The sequence below is a fragment of the Pinus tabuliformis genome, chromosome 6 (assembly GCF_031772625.1).
Source record: "Pinus tabuliformis cultivar Carrire ecotype Pingquan chromosome 6, CPIR1, whole genome shotgun sequence".
Classification (NCBI taxonomy): Eukaryota; Viridiplantae; Streptophyta; class Pinopsida; order Pinales; family Pinaceae; genus Pinus; species Pinus tabuliformis.
The window spans coordinates 573,162,426-573,189,986 of NC_142292.1; the positions used below are offsets into that span (position 1 = coordinate 573,162,426).

Below are 27,561 nucleotides of genomic sequence, written 5' to 3' on the forward strand. Positions count from 1 at the left end.
GGTCGCTACTATTCATCCATCAAATGCATTGCCCTGGACAACTTGACCCTTGCCCTGTTATGCTCTATTCTGCTTTGTCTTGTTTTTCCCTGTACTGATCTGTACTGCTCTGCTCTATTCTTCTCTGCTCTGCTTTTGTTCGAATTATGAAGAAGAAGAAATGATCGAGGATGCATCATACTGACTCAAAGTTAGTCTCAGAGTATGTACCACTGGTCCCAGACCAGTCTCAACTGACCCGATGTCAGCGTCATAGTGAGTAAAAATCCTACCACTGGTCCCAGACCAGTATCATCCTCCACTAACTCAAAGTCAGTTTCAGAGTGCATACCACTGGTCCCAGACCAGTCTCAATCGACCCGAAGTTAGCGTCATAGTATGTACCACTCCTACCACTAGTCCCAGACCAGTATCACAGTCTCAGAGAGTGTGCCACTGGTCCCAGACCAGTCTCAACCGACCTGAAGTCAGCATCATAATATGTACCACTCTCATTGGTCCCAGACTAGTACTACACTGACCCAAGGTCAGTCTCAGAGTATGTATCACTGGTCCCAGACCAGTCTCAACCGACCCGAAGTTAGCGTCATAGTGGGTACAACTCCTACCACTGTCCCAGACCAGTATCATTGATCCCAGATCAATGAAGGTCATCCTAGCGTAGGGAGTATGGTAGATACAATGATGCATCCATCGATACTACTATGGTCCCTAAATTCATTTCCCTGCTCATTGATTAGATGAGAGGTACTTCCCACGAGTCCCGGACTGCATGGGTAGGATGCCTCGATAAGAGAACTTAATCAATCCTGTCCTCACAGGAGAACTAATCATACTGCTACACAATCGCCATGGAGAACGCATCATCCAGGCCTCACAAGAGAACTAATCATCCTGCTACATAATCGTCATGGAGAACACATCATCCAGACCTCACAGGAGAACCAATCGTCCTGCTACATAGGAGAGTGAATCATCCTGTCCCACAAGAGAGAGAATCATCTTGTCCCACAAGAGAGCGAATCATCTTGTCCACAGGAGAGCGAATCATCCTATCCACAGGAGAGTGAATCATCCTGTCTTACAAGAGAGCGAATCATCTTGTCCCACAAGAGAGCGAATCATCTTGTCCACAGGAGAGCGAATCATCCTGTCCACAGGAGAGCAAATCAACCTGTCTCACAAGAGAGCGAATCATCTTGTCCCACAAGAGAGCGAATCATCTTGTTCACAGGAGAGCGAATCATCTTTTCCACAGGAGAGCGAATCATCCTGTCTCACAAGAGAGCGAATCATCTTGTCCCACAAGAGAGTGAATCATTTTTTCCACAGTGTGCACCACCAGGGGAGGGTGAGTCATCCTGTGGTCATATGTTGCTCCAGTAAGAACCGCGATCCCCCAGAGCTCCCAGAGCTCAATGTATGAAACATGCAAGACCCTTTTAGAAGAGTCTTTTGACAACTCCAACTTGTTCAGGAAAATCACAAATATGATCTTTCCCCGGGGCTTTGACAAAGTGTAGCGACCTGTACATCATCTCAGTGTGATGGAGCCTCCTTACTCATCGACTTACCATATCCTAGATAAGGCAGTATTTGATATCTATCTGCTGGAGTAATCTTTAAATATGGGATTCCTCAATACTTGAATCCCATCTCTGGTTGTCATAGAGAATCACAATGGTATTCATCATGTGTGCTTACTGAAGAGTTTCCACAACCAAGCAACTTCATACGAGGTCATACTTGTAGTTATGTATCCGGTCTCGGTGGTACTTATAACAACCGATTTTTGCTTCCTGCTCACACATGACATCAAAGTAGAATCCAAAGAGAACCAGCACTGAGAAGTGCTCTAGTGATCCTTCACACTGCCCGCCCCGTCAACATTTGAATAATCATGTAGTTTTCATATTTCCGGTAGTGTATCTCGATTCATGATAGATTGTGTCCCGAAGATATCTCAGAAGATTCTTGGCACCAATCCAGTGAGACTCAACCAAATATGAGCTCACCATGCTAACTGTAAAACATATGTCCAGAATCCAACTCCCTCTTACTTCTGCAAATGAGAGGGTCTGCACTTGTCAGAAATAGTTCGTTCGCATAAGGTGCCGGTATGAGAGGTTCATCATCCACAACCTTCGAGTAATGGTTTGGATTGGTTTCAATCCCAGTGAATCTCAGCTTCATCAAACAGCTATGAATCCTCTCATACTACGCCTGAGGTGTTTTGCTTCAAGCCATAGGGGGCTTTCTTCCACCTGTATACATGAGGTTCCCGTTCACGAATCTCAAACTCCACGGGTTGTTCCAAACTTGTCGCGCTGCTACCTAGGGGAATGGTCCCCTTGTAAGATTTTCTTTCGGTACATCTCAGACATGTACTTTCATGCTCCTTTTGAAATTAGGCTTCCCAGTCACCATCTGAATCATAGACCTCTGGTGCTATGTGTTAATGGACATGGTCCCTAGTGGACTTACTACAACCCTGAACACAAAAACATCTTCGAAAATTCAATTTTCAAACACATACCTTTCCATTGATGAATGCCACCATAAAACCTTTGACTTCCATTCCCTTTTCAGGATACGTGGCATCGGCTCCAAGTGTAATCCCATTACTGTTTCCATCTTTACCAAATTAGAGAGTGCACCCTTCTATCCGATGAAGTGCCTTGAAGCACTATAATCAATATGCCAGATTCCCAAATAATCTGAAGGTCAATACAAGATAACACTTCTTTATCTTAACAGAAACAATATTTGATTCTTCATACCTGAGGTTTCTTGATTTCTTTGAAGAGTCGACCATTTTTCCTTGATGAACTACATTACCTGTCATTCTTTTGAAGATGTCCCAGGAATGATCATCAAGTGATGTGTCCCTGCCATTTGGACACTCCTTCTCATAATGGCCGAACTTATTGCAACCAAGGCATCCGCCTTTCCTTCCACCCTTAGATCCGAACTTCCCAATGAAGTGATGTTTAGATGGGTCATTAGAAACTTCTGCTATGCCATTCTGATAATATGCTCTGCTTCGACTTCACCCTTTGTGAACTTAGAAGAGAGATGTGGAACCCATTGATCCTTTTGTCTTTCGGCACATGAAAATATACAGGGCTTCCAAAAATTCTAAAATGAGATACGTCAGGTTTCTTACCGGTGAACATTTCTTCAGGAGTCTTGGAACCCAATGCTTGATGAGGGCATCCATTTTGTAGATATACGGCAGTGTTTGCAGCTACGGTCCAAAGAAACTTCAGAAGTCTTTGATCATGGAGCATGGCACAAACAACTTCCACAATTGTACGGTTCTTCCTTTCCGCCACACCATTCTGTTCAGGAGTATAGTAGTCTCCCTCTTAAAGCCAACCTCTTTCCATCGCTGAAGGTTACCTTGTCTTTCATTGCTGAGATGGACACCAGGTTCTTTTTGAGGTCAGGTACATATAATACATCCGAATTTCTAGCCTTCTTGAATGGTTGTCCTCTTCCTTGATTTCCAACACTCCTTTTACCTCTGCTATTAGATTTGCCATTCCTTTGATTGCCATGAGAGGGATTTTGATCATCGTCCCAGTGAGAGTCCCTTCTATCAGGGCACTCCCTTGCATAGTGACCTGCTTTATCGCAAATGTAACATCGTCCTTTTCTTCTTGAATGCATCTAGCCATTAATTCCTCGAAACCAAGAATTATGTTATTGTTGAGAAGAGTAGTCCTGAACACGTACCATTTGGATGGCAATCCTCCAAGAGTCGTGAGTTCCATTTCCCTATCAGTAATAATATCCTTAATAGATAGGAGATCGTTCTTGATCTCGATGATTCTTAAGAAGTATGCTTGCATACTCTCATCTTTTCCCTTCTTAATTTCCTTCAGCTTATTTCTAAGAAACAAAACTTTATTTGCATCATTAAATTTAAATAAACTCACCAGTCTATCGTAGATTTCCTTGGAGGTTCTCAGCTCAGAAACATAGGCCACCAAGCTCTTGTCGATAGAGTCCCGGATGATCTTCTTTGTTTTGACTTCATAGGTTTTCCATTTGTTCCTAGCAGTAGCGGGTGCATTTGATGGAGGCTCAACAATATTTCCTCTCACATGGTCCAACACTCCTTGATCTTATAAGGTTAGATTGAGAGACATCTTCCATCCGCGATAGTCATCTTTCTCATGGAGCTTGTCTTCGGCAGGGAAGAGTGTTAAGGATCCCATAGTTCTTTTAGGATAGCCTTGCCAATCTTCTCTTTGGTGATTGCTCTTGCTCTTGCTCGGGCTTTGTCTTCACCTCAGCTCTTATTCCATGTTAATTTATGGTATGTTCTATGCTTATAACAATTTACTTCTCTTTCTTATTATATTCCATAGATTAGCAATCACATGTACATAAAGTAAAGTGCAGATAGAACATTAAACAATCGACATAAAACAAGCCAAGACAAGAGACACAAGATGTGGTGGCTAGCCAGGGACAAACCCCACAATGTGTGGGGAAACCCTTTGATCAAATCTTCTTTTATATTCAATAATTCAGCAGAGAGAAATAGTACAATAAATCTGATTTATATCAGCAGTAGCAAACCCTAGTTCAACAACATCAACATTAGGCTTCATCATCAAAACTAGGGCAGTCGATATCTCGCAAACCGACTGTCGGATCGGCTTGATTCCACCACAAAAAGTTGTAGCCTTCAGAGGAGGTCCAAATGAACCTACAACATAGTTCAGAAGAGGAGGTTTGATGGTCCACACTAGTCAAGGTTTGGATCTGCAGCTGCAGCTTCAGTTTCAGCAACTTCCTTCAAACTAGGGCAGTCGATATATCGCAAAATGATTGTCAGATCGGCTTGATTCCACCACCAAAAGTTGCGGCCTTCAGAGGAGGTCCAGATGAACCTATAGCACAGTTTATAAGAGGAGATTTGATGGTCCACACTGGTCAAAGTTTGGATCTGCAGTTGCAGCTTCAGTTTCAACAGCTTCCTTCAAACTAGGTGTGAGAGAGGGACTCTTTTCTACGTAGTAGAGAAGAGCCTCTTTTCTGTGCAGGAGAGAGAGAGAGATGTGATGAGCTGAGTGAGTGAAAATGAGAAAAAGTCCTCCTGTATTTATACACAACGTTGATGTTTGAATAGATGCGACTGTTGGGCTTCTGAGCCTACATGAGTTGTAGGTCGGCTTGATAATAATTCCATAATCAAAATAAATTCATATCTCCATAAATACTTATCGGAATCGGATGATCTTTAGATCAATCCTACACCTCTCGATGAGAGGAATCTAATAAAAATATTATCAGCCATGAATAAGATGATCCACATGGATTTTGGCCCTAGTTTCCAATTTAACATCCTTCCAGGCTTCAACTCATCTGCACCTTTCAAGAACACAACTGTCCTCTTTATCCAACCTCTGTTGGAATTCCTCAATGTTCTGCCACATTGTGCTTTCATTCAGAAACTTCTACCAGCTTTTTTTATCCCTTAGCAATTCTACCCACATCCTCTGTGGAATTACCTTTGTGAGCTGCAACAATACCTCTGCAGTAACAAGTCTCCTTCTTGCTACATATGCCTCACTAAGCTTCTCTCCTCTGAGCTTAGTCTTTTGACATCTCTCTGGTTCTTTCCTCTGGAACCAATTGAGCACTCCTTGCTCTAGGTTGCTGCAATCTTCTCACCTTCTTATGTTGCTACCTTCAAGATCTCTGCATGATCTTGTTCTACCATTCTCCTGCACTTTGAATGGATTGTTCTCTATTTCTTGCATCTGTAAATTCTGCTACACATTATCTCTGTGTGCCTACTACTTATCAGATTAAAATCTGATCTCCTCTTGCCTACATACACATCTTAAAACATAACTCTGTTCTAAATTTCCCAAAGACCTTTTACACAAAATTTCCTTATTCTGCTCTGATACCAAATGATGCCAACCTAAGCTGACTTTACCCACAGTTTTCATATAAAATGCATAATCTCATTTGTCCCAGGAATTTCAATTACCCTGCCTAGTCAAACCTTCAAAAATTAAGGTTTAAGGCCCCTTAATTAAATCTCATGCGGAAACATTATAATTGACTGTCCATAGTCTTAAACTTTAATAAAGCCTTTCCAGCGGAACTTTATTCACCCTTCCTAAACTTTGCTTAATCCTTAATCCCACACGTATTAACCATACCCTCTTAACTCTGGTCTCGACTTAACTCAACGTTAACCACACCATGGTCCCAGACTTGGTTAAACTCGACTTAACCTTTTAATTCATTAATCCCGCTTTATTTCTATTATAATTCTCCTATAATAGAAATATAACATAAACTGCACTTAACCTTACCTTTTCGCCAATCCACGACCTTTGCACATTTTCCGACGCTCACCTTTATCCGGTCAATATTCCACCATCAATTTCTCTTCCTGATATCAACGGATGTTGTGCAATTTCCATTCATCCTACGGAACTCAAACAAACTTAAACTCACATCCATAAACTTCTCGGGTCCGCTCAGGCCCAAGTCCTATCGCTTCAATCTTTGCCGTTGATCTCATGATTTAATCCGACGGTTGATGGTTCACCCGACCAAAAAACCTAATTGCCGATCCTCCACCATTTGATCAAGGCACACTTGATCCAATGGTCAACAGTGATATCACACGGACCACTTGCGTGACGTTTACCCGACCTTACGGAGCCGATAAGGAATATAAATCCTTGATCTATAAATGTTTGGGTCCGATTTTGAACTTAAAGTTCGATCACTTTATGACCCGATATCCGTTGGATATACGAGGCCATCAAATCTATAGGTTTGTGGGACTTCAACCAGCACACGGATTAAAACAGGCTTAACCCCCGCAGTTGACTATGATCTAAGAGTTGAATATGAGATTGGCGGCTAGGAGCGAGTGCGGGACTTCAGCCACGATCAAGAAAATCTGTACTTTCCTACCCTTGCAATTGTTGATCGTCGTTGATCTATCAGATCTGTTGATCTGACGATCCAGATCTATTCCTCTGCCATTCTTCTTCCGCCATATATATTCATCAATCTAAATGATCCGATGGCTCCGGTGTACGTTTACTTCCTTCCTTCGTGCCTTTACTTTCTTCACCTTTACGTGGTTTCTCAAAGTTCTCTGTGGTTTCGGGTTCCTCCAGGGTTTCTGGTCTTTGATTGTTTTGCAACAAAACTTCCTCTTGATTTAACTCCATGTACTCTTAAACACTGTCACTCCTGAACTTCACATTGATCCTTCAATCAAATTCAACGATATGACATGATCCTTCATCCTCACTTCTTCTCTGTGTTCTTCCCGAACTCCACCTGCATACATATACTATGCAGAAACTTCTAATTCACACACAATTCATAACTCCATTAATCAATACACACCACACAATTCAGAATCGACTTCTCCGATTGTAAGCCTATGGGAAGGTAGGAAAACAGAGGCCACTGATTAGAAAATCAGGCCAGAGAGACAGAGAGTCTCATTATGTAATCATTTGTTTATATATATATATATAAACAAATGATTACATAATGAGACTCTCTGTCTCTCTGGCCTGATTTTCTAATCAGTGGCCTCTGTTTTCCTACCTGCCCGTAGGCTTACAATCAAACCTCCAACTCACAACCTCTAACTAGCTAACCAGCTAACTATCTAACTTGACTAACCCTTTTTATACCTTTTAGGCTTACATTTATACAAAAGGAGTCTATAACCAATTTCTGGTTCAGATCCTTAATAATTTCAACTAAAACCTAAGAATCCTCTCAATCCTATAAATCATGAACTAATTCCTAATTCAAGATCTACAATTAATTTCCAAAGCTATCAATTCCTATGAACTCACAACTATCATGATTCTCTCATGTTCCCCTTCATTTGAGAACATTTACAATATGCCTCACAATACTTAATTAATTCCTATTTTCATTAAAATCACTCAAAACCTAAGTAATTACATTAATTCAACACTTAGGAAACCAACTTCCTTAAAACACAAGACCCCCCTATGTCTACTAAAATACAATGATTCTTTTGAGCTGAATGCTCCTGCATCACGGAGTTTGGAGGTTGCTTTCTTTGGAATCCATCATGAGGATCTGGTAATTACTATTGCTAGATATTGAAGGTTAGGGGGTTGCAGTATTCTGGGCGAGTTGGGCAGTGACATATCCTTGATGAGAGAATTAATTAGTAAGCACAACTAGCCGCGAAGAAGAAGAAGGGGGAGGAGGCAGAGCCATAAGCTGAGGTCCTCTAAAGGCAACTGCTTGAGCTTCCCATGCCTGATGAATTTGAGGTAAAAGAGGAAATTCATGAGTGTAATGGCCAAAAAATATAAAACAAGTACATGGTTTATTTTTTCTAAGAGCCTTGTTCTTCTTGGGTTGTCTGCCTTATTGCTGGGTTGCGGGATTAGGATGGTCACCCTTAAGGGAATTAGGTTGTTTACCGTGATTTCCTTGGTTATATTAAGGTTGTTGATTCTGGTTACCCTTCCCCTTATTCCTTCTCTTGGGGTTAGGGGGATTTATAGTACTATACTGAGCATACACTTGATTCTGTGGAGGTGGTTGCTGTTGTTGCAGAGGAGGTGGTGAAATTGAAGGTTGAGGTGTTGGTGTCAGTGGGGATGGAGTGCTCGGTGGTGCATAAGAATAGTAAAGATTCACAACAACATTTTGATAACCATGTTGAGAAAATTCTAGCCCTGACATCGAATGATGTAGATGGATAAATGCATATGATGTGCTTGTACCTTGATAAGAGTTGACACACAACAAATCATGAGGGGGATATGTGTAAGCAGAATTGGTCCCCCCCTAGGGTTGAACATAACTCATAGGAGGTTGAGGATATGGTGATGGTTGAGGATGGGAAATATATCCAATGATACCTTCAGTGGCATGAGATGCCCCTAGTGAATTAGCCACATCAGGTCGAGGTATATTAGGGAGGACAATATAAACATAACCTGACTATGTGTAGATCAGATCATATTTCAAGACTATCTGGAGAGTTTCTTCTTCAGTCTGAGGGAAGTGGGAGGAAGCATCTTCACTTATGGGGGCCAAAAGGGTTCTAAAAAAAAATCCATATATACATGGTATTCAAACTTAGGGGCTCTACACATGCTCCTTCTATGCCATTCTTGTACGTGGTCAAAAAGGCGGGTGGTAGAAGTTTGATGAAAAGAGGTCAATAGTTATGTACCTACGTTGTATCAGAGGGATAACTGAAAATATGAAAGGAAATATTTGGCGAGAGTCGCAAAGGTATAATGAGAGGCATGTGGTTGGTCCACATACCATTTGGAAACAACTCCATTTAATTTGCGTTGGAAGAAACAAAGACGAATGGAGTCTTCGGTAATGGAATTTTATGAACACCACATGTGAAAAGAGCGAACATGATTGGTGGGGTATTCTACATGATTACCTTCAAACTTAGGAATGTATGAGGGGAGTTTGGTGGGCATAGGAGGCCAATTTTGGTCATGGAGAAGGGGATCATTGATAAACTGGTTGAAATCATGGTGGCTCAGGTCAGCCATATAGGGATGCAAGGGAGGATTGGTGGCTATACCTGCAGAGGTTCTGTTGGTAGGGTTACCTTGGTTACCACTTGGGATTCCACCACCCACATTAGTTCCTAACATGTTGGCGGTGTGGGGTTGGGAAGATGTGGAATCAGAGGAAGAACTGGAAGAATTAGAAGAAATAGAGTCAGTATGGGAACTCAATGGAGGACTAGGAGGATGGGTCTAAGCACGATGAGAACGAGTAAGTTGTCCTAAAGGAAACTATGGGCGAAGTCCACAAATTCTCCGTGATATATGCCTAGGGGGCGCAATGGTGTGAAGACAAAAGTGACTCAATAGATTAAAGGGTGATGATAGGAGAAAAGAGTAACAATCAACAAGCAAACACCTAGTGCAATGGTGCCAAGTGTAAGCTAACTATAATTATATGCTAATCTAATTCAAGAAAACACGTCCTCTCAAAGAAAAAACAACCTCTAGCTTAAAGGTGATCTAAATCCTTGGACAAGTCTTAGTTATACTATTTTAGATTGCCTTCCAAGAGCTTATTACTTGACAGAACCTGATCCCCGCAAGCAGAGATGTTTAGAGAAAGTTGGGGTAGAGGACCAACTACTTGCCCACAATGAGTCCTATAGGGTGTTTTCCTAAGATTGGCCAATAAGGATACCTTTGTCCCACGAGGGAGGTTGGGTCTTAAGCTTCTTGGTGATTAACCATGGCATGAAATTCCATACCATGAGTAAGGTATCCTTGAAGACAACCACTCACACTGTGATCTAGCCTAACCCCCTCTTAATCGGGTTTCTGACATGCTTTGGTTTTGGACCATGGGATGGTGAAGGATTTTAAGCTCCTTAATATGTCAAATTTCTATGTTTCAATGTAAGTGATTAATGGGTGTTATTGGAAGCCTATCCCACTAATCCTACACCTAACTACAAAGATTGTTTTGGCCCTGGTGCCCAAGTGGGCTTAATCTATGTGAGTTAAGTTATTAAGGTGGATTGTTTCAAGTCTTGGCTTGGCGGTGATAACCAAGCTCACGTTCGCTTAGGGTGTGTGTGTGTGAAAAATGTATCAAGTGGATGAGTTAATTAAACACGTTTTGTTGATGCTAATGCTGCTCAAATAAAGTGTATAAATTGTAAATAATATTGAAAATGAATAATAAAATGAACAACAAATTGAAGCACACAACCCCCTACCCAAGAAGGGAATCAAGCAGAAAGAGAAAAGAGGGAAAAAAAGAAAATCAAGGACACAAAAAATGGCCAAAATATATAATGTCTAAGGGACTTGGAACTAAAGGAAAAAATTTGCTGAAAATGGCGCATAAAACCAACAAAAAATAGAGGTGATAATGCTGGAAAAAGACAAGTAAGAAGCTGCAAAAGCAAGGATACACAAGGGGATCCTGAGGGGGAAGGGAAATACAAGATTCTAAATGGAATAAAAAAAATATAAAAACCTATCTAAAATGACTGCAAAATAGTGGACAAAACACTGAAAAGCAATGGTTGAAAATGTTGCACACTAGACTCATCTCAACAATTCTGTTCCTAAATAATGGAGGTGTACTCAAAACCCTAGGGGAATTTTTCCTTCCTCAATGAGAAAATAATGAGTGGATCCAGGCCTAGAGATGACTGAGGAAATAATGGAAACCCTTCCCAGCACACATGCAACAGTATTGGCAAAATTTGGAAAAACTGAAAGATTTATTAAAAAATTGCAGTGTAGAAACTGACTTGGAAAGTGCGTTGGGCGCAATTTTTGGGATGAAAAGTTTGTTGGGAACAAAAAAAGGGCCAAAAAGTGTGCTATGTTCCCGCTTCTCTTGCTTGACAGTTTTGACCCAGATTGTGCTATCTCTTGCTTAGCTAGTACCTATGACTTGCAGAAAGATAAGAAACCCCAATAAAAGCAGAAAATTTTCCATAAAATAGAAGAAATCTAAAAATAGAAATTGAGAGAAATATTTTTTTTGAAGAAACACTGAAAATAGATAAAAAAATAGTCACCAATGTTTTGAATTACTACACCAGTGGAGTCACCATTTGTTAGTGTATTTTTTTTGGAGAAGTGTACCAAAATCCCTTACTTAAGTTATAGGTGACTTATAACCCTAACAACAAAAGATGGCTTCTTCTATGCTTCATATATACAATAAAACAAGAAGAAAAACCTTGCAACACAATATATATTGCAAATAAAAACATATAAAAATATAAAATAAAAGTGCAATAACCCAATGGAGGACTTAATCAAAAGATAATTTTATTAATGAATACACCCGGTGAGGAGAAATTACAACATGGGTTTGTAGTTCCCCCTTCGTGGGATGGGTCCTTTTCTTGTCCTTCTGCTTTAGCAACGTGCTTCTCTCTCTCAATTTATAATGGGCATGAAAAACAAAATGGTGCTTGAACTCAAGTGGGAGCTCAATGATATGAGATGATAATGTTAACAAAGAAAATGGTCATGATGAACAATGAATAGAAAACCCTCTATTTATAACAAATTATTGAGCCAAATTATGAATTAGAAAATAATAAAATATTATTGACTAAATCAAAATCTAGTCGTTGTGAATACTTTATTATATTTTTTGAGAGGGGAAAAATATTCAAAATGGTCAAATATCTTTATTTAGAAAGTGGTTGAAGTAATTAACAAATAAAAATGATTTATTAATCACTTTGTGAGAATTAAGAAAAATATGAACTTGAAATAATTATGAAAGAATGATTTAACAATTATCTCAAAAGGAAAATAGGGAATAAATAACGAACAATAGATAAATAATGATTTATTTAATTATTCCAAGGTGATTAAGTCAAAAGTGATAAGAAATAATTATCAAATAAGGATTTAATAATTATTTCTAGAGAATATTAAATAAATAATGATTTATTTAATTATTATAATGGGGATTTTGGATTTTAATGAGAAATAATTTAGGAAAAATGGTTTATTAAATTATTTCCTATGGTGAAAGTGGTTTTACCATGGTAAAATTAATCCCACATGGTGTATTTCGATCCACCAAGTAAGAAATGGCTAGATGATAATTTTTTAGGTGATAACAGATCAACTTGCATCCCAAAATCCTTGAAACAACTGATGATAGCTTTCTCTATCTATGAGTAGTGGGTTTGCATACCAAAATTGTTGAAACAACTAATGATGGCTTCATTGTGTGCATTACATCGAGCTCAATTTGGCACAACCTGACATGACTTATCCATCTGCTGCCTCAGTTTGGATTCTCTGCATTACATTTAACACTTGATATTCTAACACTCCATCCATTTTGTCACTGTATTCCTATCGCCTCTTCATCTGTTTGTTCTGCCTCTGTTACCTAGCATTACAAATTGATTCTCTATCATTTTACCATCCGTCTATGCATCTCTATCATGTTGGCATGCCTCTTTGTCTTATAATGTGCCTATAACAATATTTTGATACTGCTTGGTCATCAGTGTAACATTCTCTGCGTATAATGACTAGGTAATGTTCTTTAAGGTTACGAGTTGTGTGTCCAACACAACACTTGTAACATTCATAATAGTCACTATGGACCCATCCTGACCCAACTCCATTTGAATTTCTCACTTTTGGATGTCATCTCCATTGGTAGCACAATCGCTCTACCTGGTTTAGGCAATTACCTGCAAATTCCATTAGGTCTTGGGAAGAGTTAACAAATATATTCAAAAACCAATGGGGTGTGAAGAAAGATGCTTTTTACTTTTTGACTGAATTTGAAGAACTGAAACGAAACTTTGGTGAACCTGTAGCTGATTTTATTAAAAGGTTCAACAAACTTTACCATAAGATGCCCCCTGATTGCAAACCCCCTGTAGCAACAGCCAAATCTAGGTTTTCAAAAGCCTTTGAAGATGATTTTGCTGTAATGTTAAGAGAAAGAACTTCTAGGACTCTTGAAGACATGAAAACTAATGCTATAGAGGTGGAAGCAAATAGGGTTGCCTCAGCCACTTTAAAAGCTAAAGAGGAAAAGGCCCAAAGAAAGCTTAAATCTAGTCAAGAGGCCTCTACTTCTTCAAAGACTAAAACTGAAGATTCCAAAATTGATGAGATCACTTCACTTCTTAGAAATCTATCCAATAGAATTTTCAAGTTTGAAGCTCAACCTAGAACTGTTCAATAGACGATCACTCGACCTCAAAATCAGAATCAAGGTCAATACAAAAGAACTCCACAATTACAAATTTTGCAAAGACCTAGTAACGATCAACAGGTTCCAACTCCTTTGTTGATAGATGATCAACAACTTGATGACAATACCATGACTATCACTGAAGACATTAACAATATGGATACCTCTTCTGGTCAGACCACTATTATTCCTCTTTCACAAAATAAACAAGTTCAAGAAGATCAAGAATCCTCACAGGTTTCCAAATACCATGCCTTCTCTGAATTTCTAATTGCAGAGCTAAACAAAAGATATGATCTTAGACCTAGACCTGGCCTTGGAAGACCTCTTAAGGAACCTCCCACAATTGAACCTCATACCAGAGCGGTTGAAACTCAGACAACTACTATTCAACCATTAAATCAAGCAATTGATACAACTCAAATTGATAAAACTGTCTTAACTACATTTAAAGTTGAATAAGAGTTAGAAAGAGTTAAGATCCATATACCACTCTCAGAACTTTAAAAAAATCCTGGATATAAAAATCAAGTTTCCAAATGGATACAAAACACCTCTGTTGATGCTGAAAGTGATGTTATTAGCCTTCAAGATGAAAAACCAACAGTTGTCTTTGGTCCTAGTTCAAATATGATAGATGAAATAATACCCCCTTTCTATGTGACACTAAAGACAAATGACTCCATGTTATACAACTATATGCTTGATTCTGGAGCATCACATAATCTCATGCCAAAAACCATCATGGATCATTTAAATCTTGACATAACTAGATCCTATCATGATTTGTACACCTTTGATTCCAAGAGGGTACCTTGTCTAGAATTGATTAAGGATTTAGTAGTCACTCTTGCCCATATCCTAGTAAAGAGCATATTATTAGATATAGTTGTCACCGATATCCCTCCCAAATTTGGAATGCTCCTTTCAAGGTCTTGCTGTGCCAAATGAGGGGGAACTCTTCAGATGGACATGTCTTATGCCACTATTCCAATTTATGAGGGAGAACAATTTAGTTTGTATTGAATTTAGATTTGTGAATTCCGTATGCAAAATAGATCAACCAAAGAACCGCCCCATCTATGCTATTGATCAAGATTTTGGCTACTTTCAACTCTCTTCAAATCACATACATGAATCTCAAGTAAAAATTGAATATGTAGTTGAAAACCCTATATCAAATCAAACTGATGTGTGGAAGCTGTTCTTTGATGGTTCTTGTACTAAGGATGGATCAGGGGCTGAGGTAGTATTAATCTCACCAGAAAAATAAAACACTACACAATCATGTAAACTTGATTTTGAAGTTACCAACAATGTAGCAGAATATGAGGCTTTCCTTATAGGACTACAATTAACCAAGAGTTTAAAGGTACACAATTTGAGTGTTTTCATTGACTCCGAACTCATTGTGAGACATGTTAGGAATATTTTCCAAACAAAGCATCCTAGGCTTAGGTCTTATTGAAATGAGATTTTGGATTCCATTGAACATTCCTTTAATGCCTTCAACATAACCTATGTCCCTAGAAATGAAAACATACATGCAGATTCTTTGGCTGTCTCTACAAGCTCATTCAAGGTTCCTGATCAAACACAAGTGTTAGACCAAATCCAAGTCAAATAAAGGCCATCCATATGAGATAACCAAAAGAATTGGTAGGTGTTTGAGGACGATGAACAACTAAAATCTTTCCTTCAACTTGTAGGTGAATTTTCTCTTCTGCAAATTGATGAAGACAATCTTGACATGGTTAATCCTCAAGCTAATGATGATCCATAATTAAACTCCAAGATTGCAGATCATGAAATCATACAATTATCAAACAACTTCATTCCTAAAGGGTTAATTCCTTTAGAGAAATTATTTGATTATAATGATGTTCCTCGAAACCCTCCATCCATTTCTCCTGAAGATGACATCGAAGAAATCAATATTGGAACCCAAGAACAAGTGCAAAATATAAATATCTTCACATATTTAGCCCCGGAAGTTAAAAATGAATATATTAAGTTACTTAAAAAATACAGAGATGTTTTTGCTTGGTCTTATGTTGATCTTAAAACCTATGACACATCCCTCATTGAACATAAGATCCCATTAAAAACTGAAGCTAAACCCTACTAGAAAAAACTCAGAAGAATTAACCCAGTTCTTCTACCAACTATTGAGAAAGAGCTTAAGAAAATGTTAGATGCACAAATTATTCTTCCACTAAGATATTCTAATTGGATTGCCAACCTAGTACCTGTTAGGAAAAATAATGGTGAAATTAGAATCTGTGTTGATTTTAGAAACTTAAATAAAGCATCACTAAAAGATAACTATCCCTTACCTAAAATGGATCAGTTACTTCAACAAGTTTCTGGAGCTAACAAACTTTCCATGTTAGATGGATTTTCTGGTTATAATCAAATTATGGTCGACAAGGAGGACAGGGAAAAGACTACCTTCACAACACCTTGGGGTAATTTCATGTATGCTAGGATGCTTTTCGGTTTGACAAATGCAGGAGCTACATTCCAAAGAGCTATGGATATAGTTTTTGTAGGCCAGGTAAATAAATTTCTTTTTATTTGTCTTGATGATCTTATAGTCTTTTCTAATTCTGATAAAAAACATTTAAAGCACTTGATGAAGGTTTTTGAAAGATGTAGGAAATTCAGAATATCATTGAATCCAAAGAAGTCTCTATTTGCTATCACAAAAGGGAAATTGCTTGGCCATATAATTTCTAAAACTTGAGTAGTCATTGATCCAAACAGAGTATCAACCATTCAGACATTATCATTACCAATAAATAAAAAGGAAGTTCAGGCTTTTCTTGGTAAAATAATCTTTTAAAGAAGATTCATACCCAATTATGCTGAAATTGTCAAAGATATAACTGATATGCTTAAGAAGGGTCATGAAGTTAAATGGACTGTCTCTTCCAGACATGCATTTGATCAAATCAAGAAAGCTATTTCTGAAGCTCCAACCTTGGCCAGTCCTGATTATACCAAACCATTCAGTATCTTTTTCTTTGCCTCTAAAACAACCCTTGCTGTTGTTTTACTACAAAGGAATGAAAATTCCCATGACCAACCTATAGCCTTTTTTTAGCAAAGTCATGAGAGATGCTGAGCTCAAATATGACATAATTGAGATGCAGGTTTATTCCCTAGTCCAGTCTTTGAAATATTTTAGGATGTATGTTCTACATTCAACAATCATAGCATATGTTCCCAACAATGCTGTTAAAAATGTTCTCACTCAACCATATACTGATGGGAGGAGAGGTAGATGGATCACTTAAATTTTGGAGTATGATCTAACTATCAAAACCACAAAGCTAGTAAAGGGTCAAGGATTAGCTAAGCTTCTCGCTGAGTCCAATTATAAAGTGCTAGGAATCAACTCTGTTTTGAAAATACCAAGGGAGAATCCAAAAGAACCTTCCCAAAATTCAAATGAGAAGAATCCACAAGAACCTTCTGTCTATGCAGAAGGGGAGAATCCACAAGAACCTTCCCAACATTTGAATGAGGAGAATTCACAAGAACCTTCCCAACATCATGAAGAAAAGAATCCACAAGAACCTTTACCTTCAGATGAGACCATTTTTGTACATATTGACGAGAAATTTCTTTTATCAAATTGGTATCAAGATATTGTAAATTTCTTGATTCATTTTGAATGTCCTGGATCATTTTCCAAAAGTCATTGTAAAACTCTCAAATTGAAAGAAATCAAATACTATATCATAAATGCAAATCTGTACTGGAAAGACCCACTCAATATCTTGTTATTATGTTTAACAAAATCAAAGACTGAAGGGATCATTGACCAATTTCATGCAGGATTTTGTGGAGGACATTATGATTGGAGAGAAACAACATATAAGATATTAAGGGCAAGATTCTATTGGCCAACATTGTTCTTACAAGTAGGAGCAAAGTTCATAAGTTGTGTCCCTCATCAGATGTTTACTGGTAAGCAAAAACTGCCAGCTCTTCCACTAATCCCAACACTAGTCTCAACACCTTTTCTCTAATGGGGATTAGATTTTATTGGGGAGATTCATTCCACTTCAAGCAATCAACATAGATGGATCCTCACTGCAACATACTACTTTACTAAATGGGTGGAAGCAATTCCAGTAAGAAATGCCACTGATGCAATAGTGATCAAATTCATTGAAGAAAACATTTTATCCAGGTTTGGTTGCCCAAGCCAGATTTTTACTGATAGTGCCACAACATTTTCTAGTGTTAAAATGATTGAGTTTTTCTAGAAATACAATATTTTTTTACACCATTCAACTCCATATTATCCTCAAGGTAATGGTCTTGCAAAATCATCAAATAAAAGTCTGGTAAAGGTTATCATAAAAACTTTAGCAGACCATAAAAAGAGTTGGGACACTCATCTAATTTATGTAGTCTGGGCAAACATGATTACTCCAAAGAGATCTACTAGAAAATCTCCTTTTCAGTTAGTTTATGGGAAAGATGCAATTTTCCCTACCAACTTGGCTTTCCCTGTTTTAAAGTTTCTGTAGGAATCAACTGATGAACCTGATGATTTTTCAAGGAGGATAAATCAAATCATTGAACTAAATGAGAACAGAGATGAAGTCCAATACAAATTGAAAAAATATCAAAATAAAATGAAGAGCTTGTTTGATAGAAGAGCCAGGGAAAGGGACTTCAAGGAGGGAGATTTAGTTCTAAGATGGGATTCCAGAAGAGAAGACAAAGGAAAACATGGAAAGTTTGACAACCTATGGTTTGGACCTCTAGCTATTGCTGAAGTAAAAGGGAACAACACTTTTGTGTTACAAAATCTAGAGGGACAATATTCCACATTTCCTGTTAATGGAAGATTTCTGAAGCATTATATTCAGTATTGAGAAGTTGAAGTAGATTTTACTACCATCATTGTAAAAAGTTTAGTTTTATTTTACTTTTTCAACTGTCAGTATGATTTTTACAGCAAAGACTCCAGAGCCCGAGGAGAAGGCACATGGATCTGCAAGTTCTCTACATTCTACAGGAGAAAGAAGTCCCTAGTTGGAGCCGATGTTGTAACTCTTTTATTTTTGATAAATTAGATATTAGTTGAAAAAATAAAAATGCCATTGAAAAATGATAAGTTAGGATATGGACCAAAAACAAAATTGAAAATAAAAATAAAAAATGTTAGGATTTATTATCATTTCAGGTCCAAATAATTAAAATATAGGGTAGTTTCTCTAAAAAAGGAAGGCAAATAAAAAATGTTAGATAAGCAATAAAAAGAAGAATATTTGCTTTAGAAAATAAAAATTAAGGTTGCTAGCTCAAATGCTCCTTTGAAATTGTTGTTTAGTTTAAAATAATGTTTAAATTCCTTAATCAGGGTTTAATTATTGTTTAAACTTGGTCGCTTTACAAAAAGGTCATAACATATGATGGGCAGAAGAGACAAAATGTCAAATCAATATCAAATAACTACTGGACACCTTTCAACGGATATCATTCGCTCCACCCGGATCAATGACGGAGGAAGCTTTTCGGCCCCCCTTCGGTCGTTTCCCATTAACGCGAGGGGGGGGGGGGGGTCCGAAAAGTAGTTTTAATGGCTGCCCTCTTTTTCTACGTGGCACTCCCACAGAGTTTTGGGCCCCCAAAGCACAAAACCATAAACCACCGCGCATCCCCCCGAAATCCCGCCGACGGTTTTCCTTCCTTCCAACCGTTGACCTTGTTCCTGCGCTGTGTCATAGACCTGTTATCCCCTCCTCCATATGAAATCCGCCATGTCACTAGTCCATTATATCTCACCCATTCACCACCCGCCATGTCGCAAAGCTGTTGTGCCCTATGCTCCGAAGCCGTTGCTAGCCTCAGTTAACCGTTTAATCTCCCGTTAGACATTAATTCTTGCCCCTTTGCAAATTAATTGCCTATGGCTAGATTTAAACAATAAATTAAGCTTGATTTCACCTATAAATATCCCATGGCTCTACTCTTTACCACTTTTCCGTGTCCATCCATACACCAAAATATTTATTCGCCACTCTGTGTATATTTTCCCTTGTCACTCGTCTTCTAGATAAAAAAGTTTCCGAATTTCCCCCTGCAGCAAGATGGCTCCTAAAGCTAAAACACCAAAGACTGTCAAAGAAGGGAATCCGTCCACAACATTGCTTGATTTAGATCACCTTCCCCTTATAGACTCCCTGTCCAAAGTCACTGACTGTGAATGCGAATTTGATTTCCACGAATTGCATTCATGGTTAAAGCAGAAGTATCTAGACAAAGAAGATCCCATTCATTTCTGGGAAACACTTTTTCCATTGTACTCTTTTCCCAAGACTCATCACTTCCCTGATTTAATCAGTTGGTGTCAAGCCAGGTATGATCCTGTACAAAGAACAATGATGACTCAGGATGGAAAAATCCTGATCACCATTATTGCTCAGAGTATAAACCAAATGTTAATGATACCTCCATTTGACTCCCTCAGCCATTTCTCACCAGCAGCTCTCATGGACCTTTACAATAAACTCACCTTCCCATAAAGAGCCCTTATCTTTGAACTTTTTCTACCAGAGGATGCTGCATTACCCAAGAGAAATCCACCTTATTCATCTTCTATGTTCCCTGAAGCCACTAGACATCTCATCTCCCTGCTATCATACCTCCTAGGCTATGGAAATGATCAATATGTTGATGAATCCATCCCTGGATTCTTTTCCATTTTCAACAAAGAATATCAACCAGCTTTCATGTATAATTATAGCCAGTTCTTGGCTGATAATACACATGAGCAGTTTATGAATTTTACCACACAAGGAGTTTTCAGATATAGCTTAGTCATAATCCATTTGATTTTGTTTCAGTAGGGAGATTCATTGCACATTCAACTTAACAGGAGCAGGGAGTGAATCAATTAGTGATTCACTGGACAGAGTTAGTGAAAGCAACATCAACAAAGTTTACGTTCTCTTAGTTCATAGATTTTTTTGTACATCCAGTTATTCAATTACTCAATAGCTAGGCAGATTCCAAAATTGGGGAAGAGATTAGGAAGACATTGCACTTATCAGAACAGACTAAGACAGGTGACTGGTATCTATACCAGAACTACACTGAAGTTAGAATATATGGTAGTGAGTTAGCTCCATACAAACTACCTAAGTATGTGCCAATGAGGATATTCTCACTGGAATACATCAGGAATATGATAAATATGGATGAAGTCCATTTTGTCTCAAGTAAGAAAATGTCACAATTCAAACTCAAGGCCAAGGTAGGTACATTTATCTGTAATACTAGGTCTGCAGGTACAGAGGCAGATAGATTATTAAAAAGCATGAATCTCCATCCAAGCTTCACTTTGTCCTATGATCCTTTTGGGATCATTTCAGCCCTTAGAGTTCAGTTGAAGGCAACACCTTACAACCATACTCCCAGGCTAGAATTGGATAATTTTAAGAACCAGGAGTAGTGGTCTGAAGGAACTCTTTTAGAAGCAGATGAATAGGTTATAACCACTCCATAGGTAAATACTCTAGTCACTCAAATTACTCAACACAAAAGAGACAGAGAGGAAACTCAGTCAGCTACAGAATCAGTTAAAGAGTACTATATACTGCAAAATAAATTGAACACTGGATTGTCACTATCATCAGGGAGCAAGCCACTAGAAATCATTGATCTTGGAGATTTAGAAGATGTTTCATCAACAGGGACCACAGATCCCAAACCTCATTCTACTTCTTCAACTCCTTCTTCAAATGAACTAATGGAGATTATTCAGTCAACTGAGACTAGCTCAGCAGAAGATACTAATATCTTCTCAACATTTTTGGAAATCAAACAGAAAAATGAAAGTCTTAAATCACAAGTATATAGTCAGTTTTGGAAGCAGACATCCACTTCTTAGCACAAACTTCTCTCTGCCTTTGAAAATGAAAGAGGAAGGATGCAAATGGCATTTTTGCAAGCTCAAATTCCATTTCCCAAATCTACAACAGATTACAAGAAGACCATATTTTCATTTGATGTAAACCAGATACATCCTATTGACCAAATGGATTTGCATAGGCAATCAGGTGAAATGTTATTTTCAACAATGACTACAACTGTCATGTCTCTTTCAAAGCTCAGAACTGCCTTGTCAAATGTGCAGTCACAACTTAAGATTGAAAAACTGTCATCTTTAGCTAAAGATAACAAATTAAAGTCTTTAGAAGATATTATTATCAAAATTGGATATGATCCCCAAGACTGTAAAGCAATTGAAGAAATACTCCAGAAGAAGAATATAGAGATAACAACTTTGAAGAAACAGTTGAAACTGCCTTCAACTGAGGATCCCCAAACCAAAGAGATGGAAGAAAATGAAAAACATGGGGAGGATATGTTGAAGCTCATTATTGAGAAAAACATATAGATCAAGAAAATGGAAGAGCAAATAGAACAACTTCTCAAGGAAAAATATGCAGCACAACTTGCTGTGACCTCAGTAACAACAATTCCCATAATAGGTATAGATTTAGGATCATCACCTACTAACATTGCTTCATCTTCAACAATATTTGAAGCAACAAGATTATCACAGGAGTTACAGGTAAAAAAACAACAAAATGAAAAACTACTCCAAAAGTTCCAAGCCCTGGAGTCACAGAAGGTAAAGAATGACACCTTGTATGTAGAGGAAATGCAAAAATCACATAGGTTAGAACAAAGGGTCAAACAATTAGAGAGTAAGACTCTAATGGAAGACACTTTGGCCGAGGCCAAAGAGGACATCTGGTTAGATATCAGCCACTCCATAACAAAAATATGGCCATCTATTCAAATTATTTTTGAGCAGCAAGAATTGATTGCTAGATGTAGGACAAAGATAGATAATCAGAGGGCAACATTGGGCACAAAACCCAAAGAAGCAGCAGGGATGATCAAAGTACTAAACTCTAAGACAAGGCAACAGTTACAAGAGATAAATATTCCAGATAGGACAACTACTATTTTGGAGATTAAGAAAGTCCTAATGAAGAAGAATCTACTGACTCAGCTGAAAGAAAAATGTGAAGCTTTGAACATTGCAGTCAAAAGGTTTCATTCTAAATTCAGTATTTTGAAAAAGAAAGGTTTACTAGAGTTAGTGACATCAGATGATCAACTAGTAAAATTGGATGATTACTATGAAAGATTATATACTATTGTAGCAGACAACAATCAATTTGCAGGAATAAAAAGACAGATTATTGGCAAAGAGTTTTTGGAAGCCCTGAGCCCTGACCTCACAATCACATATGAAGTTGGACATCTTTTTCTCACTAAACTCAATTTTGAAATATATACCAAAGTTGATGAGATACTTAGAAGAATGGTAAATCTGGAGATACCAAGTGAGCAGAGGTGGGATCAATTGTGTGAAACAATTGATTAACTTTCCATTCCAACAAGAAGACAACACAACAGTTTTGAAGGAACAATCATCAACAACTTCCTACCTAATAGGGACACATCATTCAACAATTTTCTTTTCCTATTTTATTTCAAGCTATTTTTGTAATCAATTTAGGATATTTTGTTCACTATCCAAACTAGTATAAATAACTCTCTTCTACGAGTTATTAAAGGTGGTACCTTTCCATAAGCAATTTTGTAAAGCATTGATGTACAAGCTTTTTCTAGATCACTGATAATAAAGAAAAGGATTCTGAATTTGGTATCATATAGTCTTGTTTTCTTCTGTAAGTCTTTCATGTGTTTCATTCATTTTGTTAATTCTGCATATGTTTAAGTTTTACAAAGATATCAAGTGAGAATAAATGTGTTACAATTATTCTTAAAATTCCTTCTGAAGTTATTATTATAAAGAGATTGAGATATTGGATTGTTTGTCTGAAAGGCTCCCTCTAAATCATAAAATTTTCAGTATCTTATGTAATTTTAAGCATATTTTGTTTAACTTTTGAACATTGGTCAAAGGTTTTCCCACTTATGACAATTTATCCTTTTGTCTGAAAGGTAAAGCAATCATATATCCTTATTATTCTTTCTTCACATCTTATCAAATTAAAATCATTGTGTGAAGTTAAATAACATCCCTTTGGTTATTGATCAGTTCTATCTAAAAGAGTTAATACATCATTCTTATAATTTGTTTTATGTATTTGTCCTCCATAAAAACCAAAACCAAAACCCCAAAACATATATCTTAGATGCTTTGGCATGATCAATTGACCATTATCATCTCAGAGGTACAACAACAACTTCCATATTCTACTCTTTTGTTAACACATTAATATCCTTCTTGACTTCGTCATCCTCATCAACTTATTCTTCCATCTCATCTTCAATTCCACCCAACTTTAGCCTTAAAACTTTTCTTGCTTTCAATTTTTTACAGCAAGACCTGTAAGTTGTTTATCATCATCACTTTCGTTTTCACTCTCTTCACTGCTCTCACCCTTAATATTGAACACTGAATTATTGTAAAAAACACCCCACTTTGTCATCCAAATCCTTTTCGATGAAGGATTTTATCTGATTATGACATGGGAATTTCTGTCCTTTGACAACAACCTCCTGGCCTAGGTGTTTCCATTCTTTGTTGATGAACTCTCTTCTTTGCTTCCCTTTCCCAATTTCTCTGATTCAATCACAAGTAATGAAGTATACAAGTTATCCTTTGTTGCTCTGATCTACCAAACTATATTTAGTATTAGCCCCGACTAATGAGTAAAATCAACTCCCTATATAGTTGAGCATCAGATTCACTCCTTCAATTTTCTTTTGCAACCTTTATTCCTACATCCATAAGAATCAATGAAGTGGTAGATCTTGTTGGAATCATGTACCTACCCTCGTATTCAATTTTGTTTATTTCTAAACTATAAATGAATATTCTAAGCTTTAGATCATAATTGATTGATTACAAGAGGGTTAGCCCCTTGTGCTTTAAAGTTCCATGTTCTTTCTATGTATAGGTCATTATGAAAACTGTTTGTTTTAGTTTGAAGTAGCCAATTTATGAGGTCGTTTGTAGCATCAATAATATCTAAGGTTTGCATTGACGTCTATACATATTTTAGTCTTTTTCTAGTAGATTTATTTATAAGTATTTGTAGAATACATTTATTTCTCTATGACATTCTCCTTTCCTTTATTTATTTATTTTATTTTTCCAGAGGGAATAACTTGCATTGATTTTTCATTTCTTGCTTGAGTTTTTACTTGCATATCCATATGGATATATTTCATTTTCATGACCATGCCAAACAAGAGGGTTAAATGAGGCATGATGGGGTCACATATTGTTCAAATTTCGCTTTGTAAACTAAAATTTGATTTGATAGGGTATAAAAGTAAACCTCGTTTCTCCATTCTTCCACTACATTGCATTTTAAATGTATTCCTCCATACTCATATTTAGAGGCTCTGAAATAAAATCTACTTGATTGAAAGTCTCCAAGGAGAATTAATGGGGCTATGCTCCACCTGAGATGCTGTTTCCTTTTAATACTGACACATTTTATCATTGAAGTCACATGCTTCTCCTTTGTCTTTCTCTTCTATACTTTAGTTGGCATCCTTCTGTTGTTTGCATTTCCTTTTGGCTCATTGTTTGGTTTTTTTTACAGTGGTCTCCATATTTTGTGTAGAATTCTTTAATGTATAGACCAACTTGTAGTATTTGGATTTGCTGCCAAGGTTGCTACATAAATAGTACCTTGTAGGACCAAGAAATGTTGGAAATGGTGTGTATCTTCTTGTACTCATATTATTTGCATACAAATTGGATTCAACAAATTTATGTCCAAATCCATTACACATGTAAGAATAGCCATATAAATGATTTGTGTACTTGGTTTTTGATGGTCTCCTTAGTTTACTCGCTAGAGTATACCTTCTTGTTTGCTGCAACTTTTGTTGAATAGTCCTGATTTGATTGCTCTTACATTCTGCTGTTACATGTCTAGGTTCATTGCAAGAAAAAGCACTTGATATCTGTTGATGATGTTGGACCACCAACATGTCAAGGGATCTCCTCGATAAGAAGTCCCAAATAGACCTCAGACTATTTCGAGTAGGAGTCCCAACATTGGGTTGTAAAGTAGTGCCTTGACCGCGGTAGTGAGCAAAGGTAATTATGATAACTTTGTCGGAAGCAAGTGTGTGACCTTGCAATGAGTCAAGTGAGATGGATGGGGGTTCTAACACACAAAGGGGAAAAGGAAGTGTGTCCCTTAGAAGCCTGTAATAGTACACACCCTGAAAGGAACACATGAGTGAATGAACATCACAAGCTAGAAAGCATAATAGTCCCCAAACCAAAGTGACAGGTTAATACAATAACACACTTTCAACAAGATTCATACAATTTCATACAAAATAGTTCATACACAAATGCATAAGTTAAATAAAATACATTGCTAAAGCGACCAAAATAGTCCAACTACAATAACAACATATGCATGAAAACGTGCTGGCTCAGTTATATTATTAAGTGAAAGTTCCATCCATACATACACAATTGACAACCACTAACCCCTATAGTGGAACATTACAGTCAAAATCGCCTGCTCCTCGAAAGAGATGTATTCGCTCTATGCTGTGGAGAAGCCAAGGCTCATCACAATACTCTCCAATCCTTCTCTAAGCAATGCCTAGCCAAAATCTTGGCTCCCAAAATCCCGTATTATGACTTATGAGGTTCTATATAAAACAAAGGGTGGGGTGACCCTTGACATTCCTATTTGACTCTTTGACTACCCTCATTACTCTTCAGCTCCTTTAAAAATAACTCTTTACATTACATTGTGACTATTCACATTCCACTAATGACACTTGGAATTTCACTTACAATACATTTACAAATCATAATACAATTTCCACATAAACCCATGTGGGACAAAATAGGCTTGAGTAAGTCTAAAAGGACGAACACCATGCTTAGAAGCTTGGGGAAAGACCAACTCCGAAACATCCTCTTGATGGCGTTTGGTGACAAAATGATACCAATCTTTGTACTGTGCTATTGTGTCCCCGTACTGTTTGGTGATGTATTTATGGAAATCAAATCTTTCCTCCATGGCTTCAGGGTATATGGTTCTGGTACCTATGTCTAACTCATCTTGGAGCATGCACAAAATTATCCCGAGTGTGGCTGGATCACTGATGTACTTCTGCATATTTTCCGCACTCAACTGCAAGTCATCACTGGTGGCTTCTCGCATCAACTGTTCCATGTACCTTTCGACCTCCAGTAGGACTTGGTTCTTCTTTATAGCTTGAGTGAGGGATCCGATTGAAGGGATCCTATGTGTCCTCACTATGACATCTAGACACTTGAACAACCATGCATATGAAGCCTCAATGCTAGTTGTTATGAAACCAACTCACAAAAAGATAGAAAATTTAGATGAATGCCTTAGAAATAAGCCTCTTCGAGGGGGCAACCTCCTTTACATTACACAAATGAACAATTCTTGGATGATTCAAATGACAAAATGTCCTTTCTATATATAGGAGTCTAAGGGGTCACAATATAACCAAGTTGACCTAACAATAATAATATAAAGTCACAAAAATAACAATAGAGGGATTCTATGGGGCACAATAATAACAATATGGGGACAATAGGGGCACAACAATAACAATAAGGGATACAACGACAATAGTAATGGGGGAATCACTAGTATTATAAAGACCTAACATGCCCCTCTCCTTCAAAAAAGTGTTGTCCTCAATGCTTAAGTAGTTCTAGATGCTTCTGTATAAAATTCTCATCCTCCCATGTGGAATCTTCAACAGGTAAGTTCTTCC

General features: G+C 37.6%; 1 pseudogene; it reads left to right on the forward strand.

Annotated features, from left to right (window-relative positions):
* The first annotated feature begins 16,090 nt into the window (after positions 1-16,090).
* Positions 16,091-27,561, forward strand: part of LOC149259813 (uncharacterized) — a 56,441-nt pseudogene continuing 44,970 nt past the window's right edge.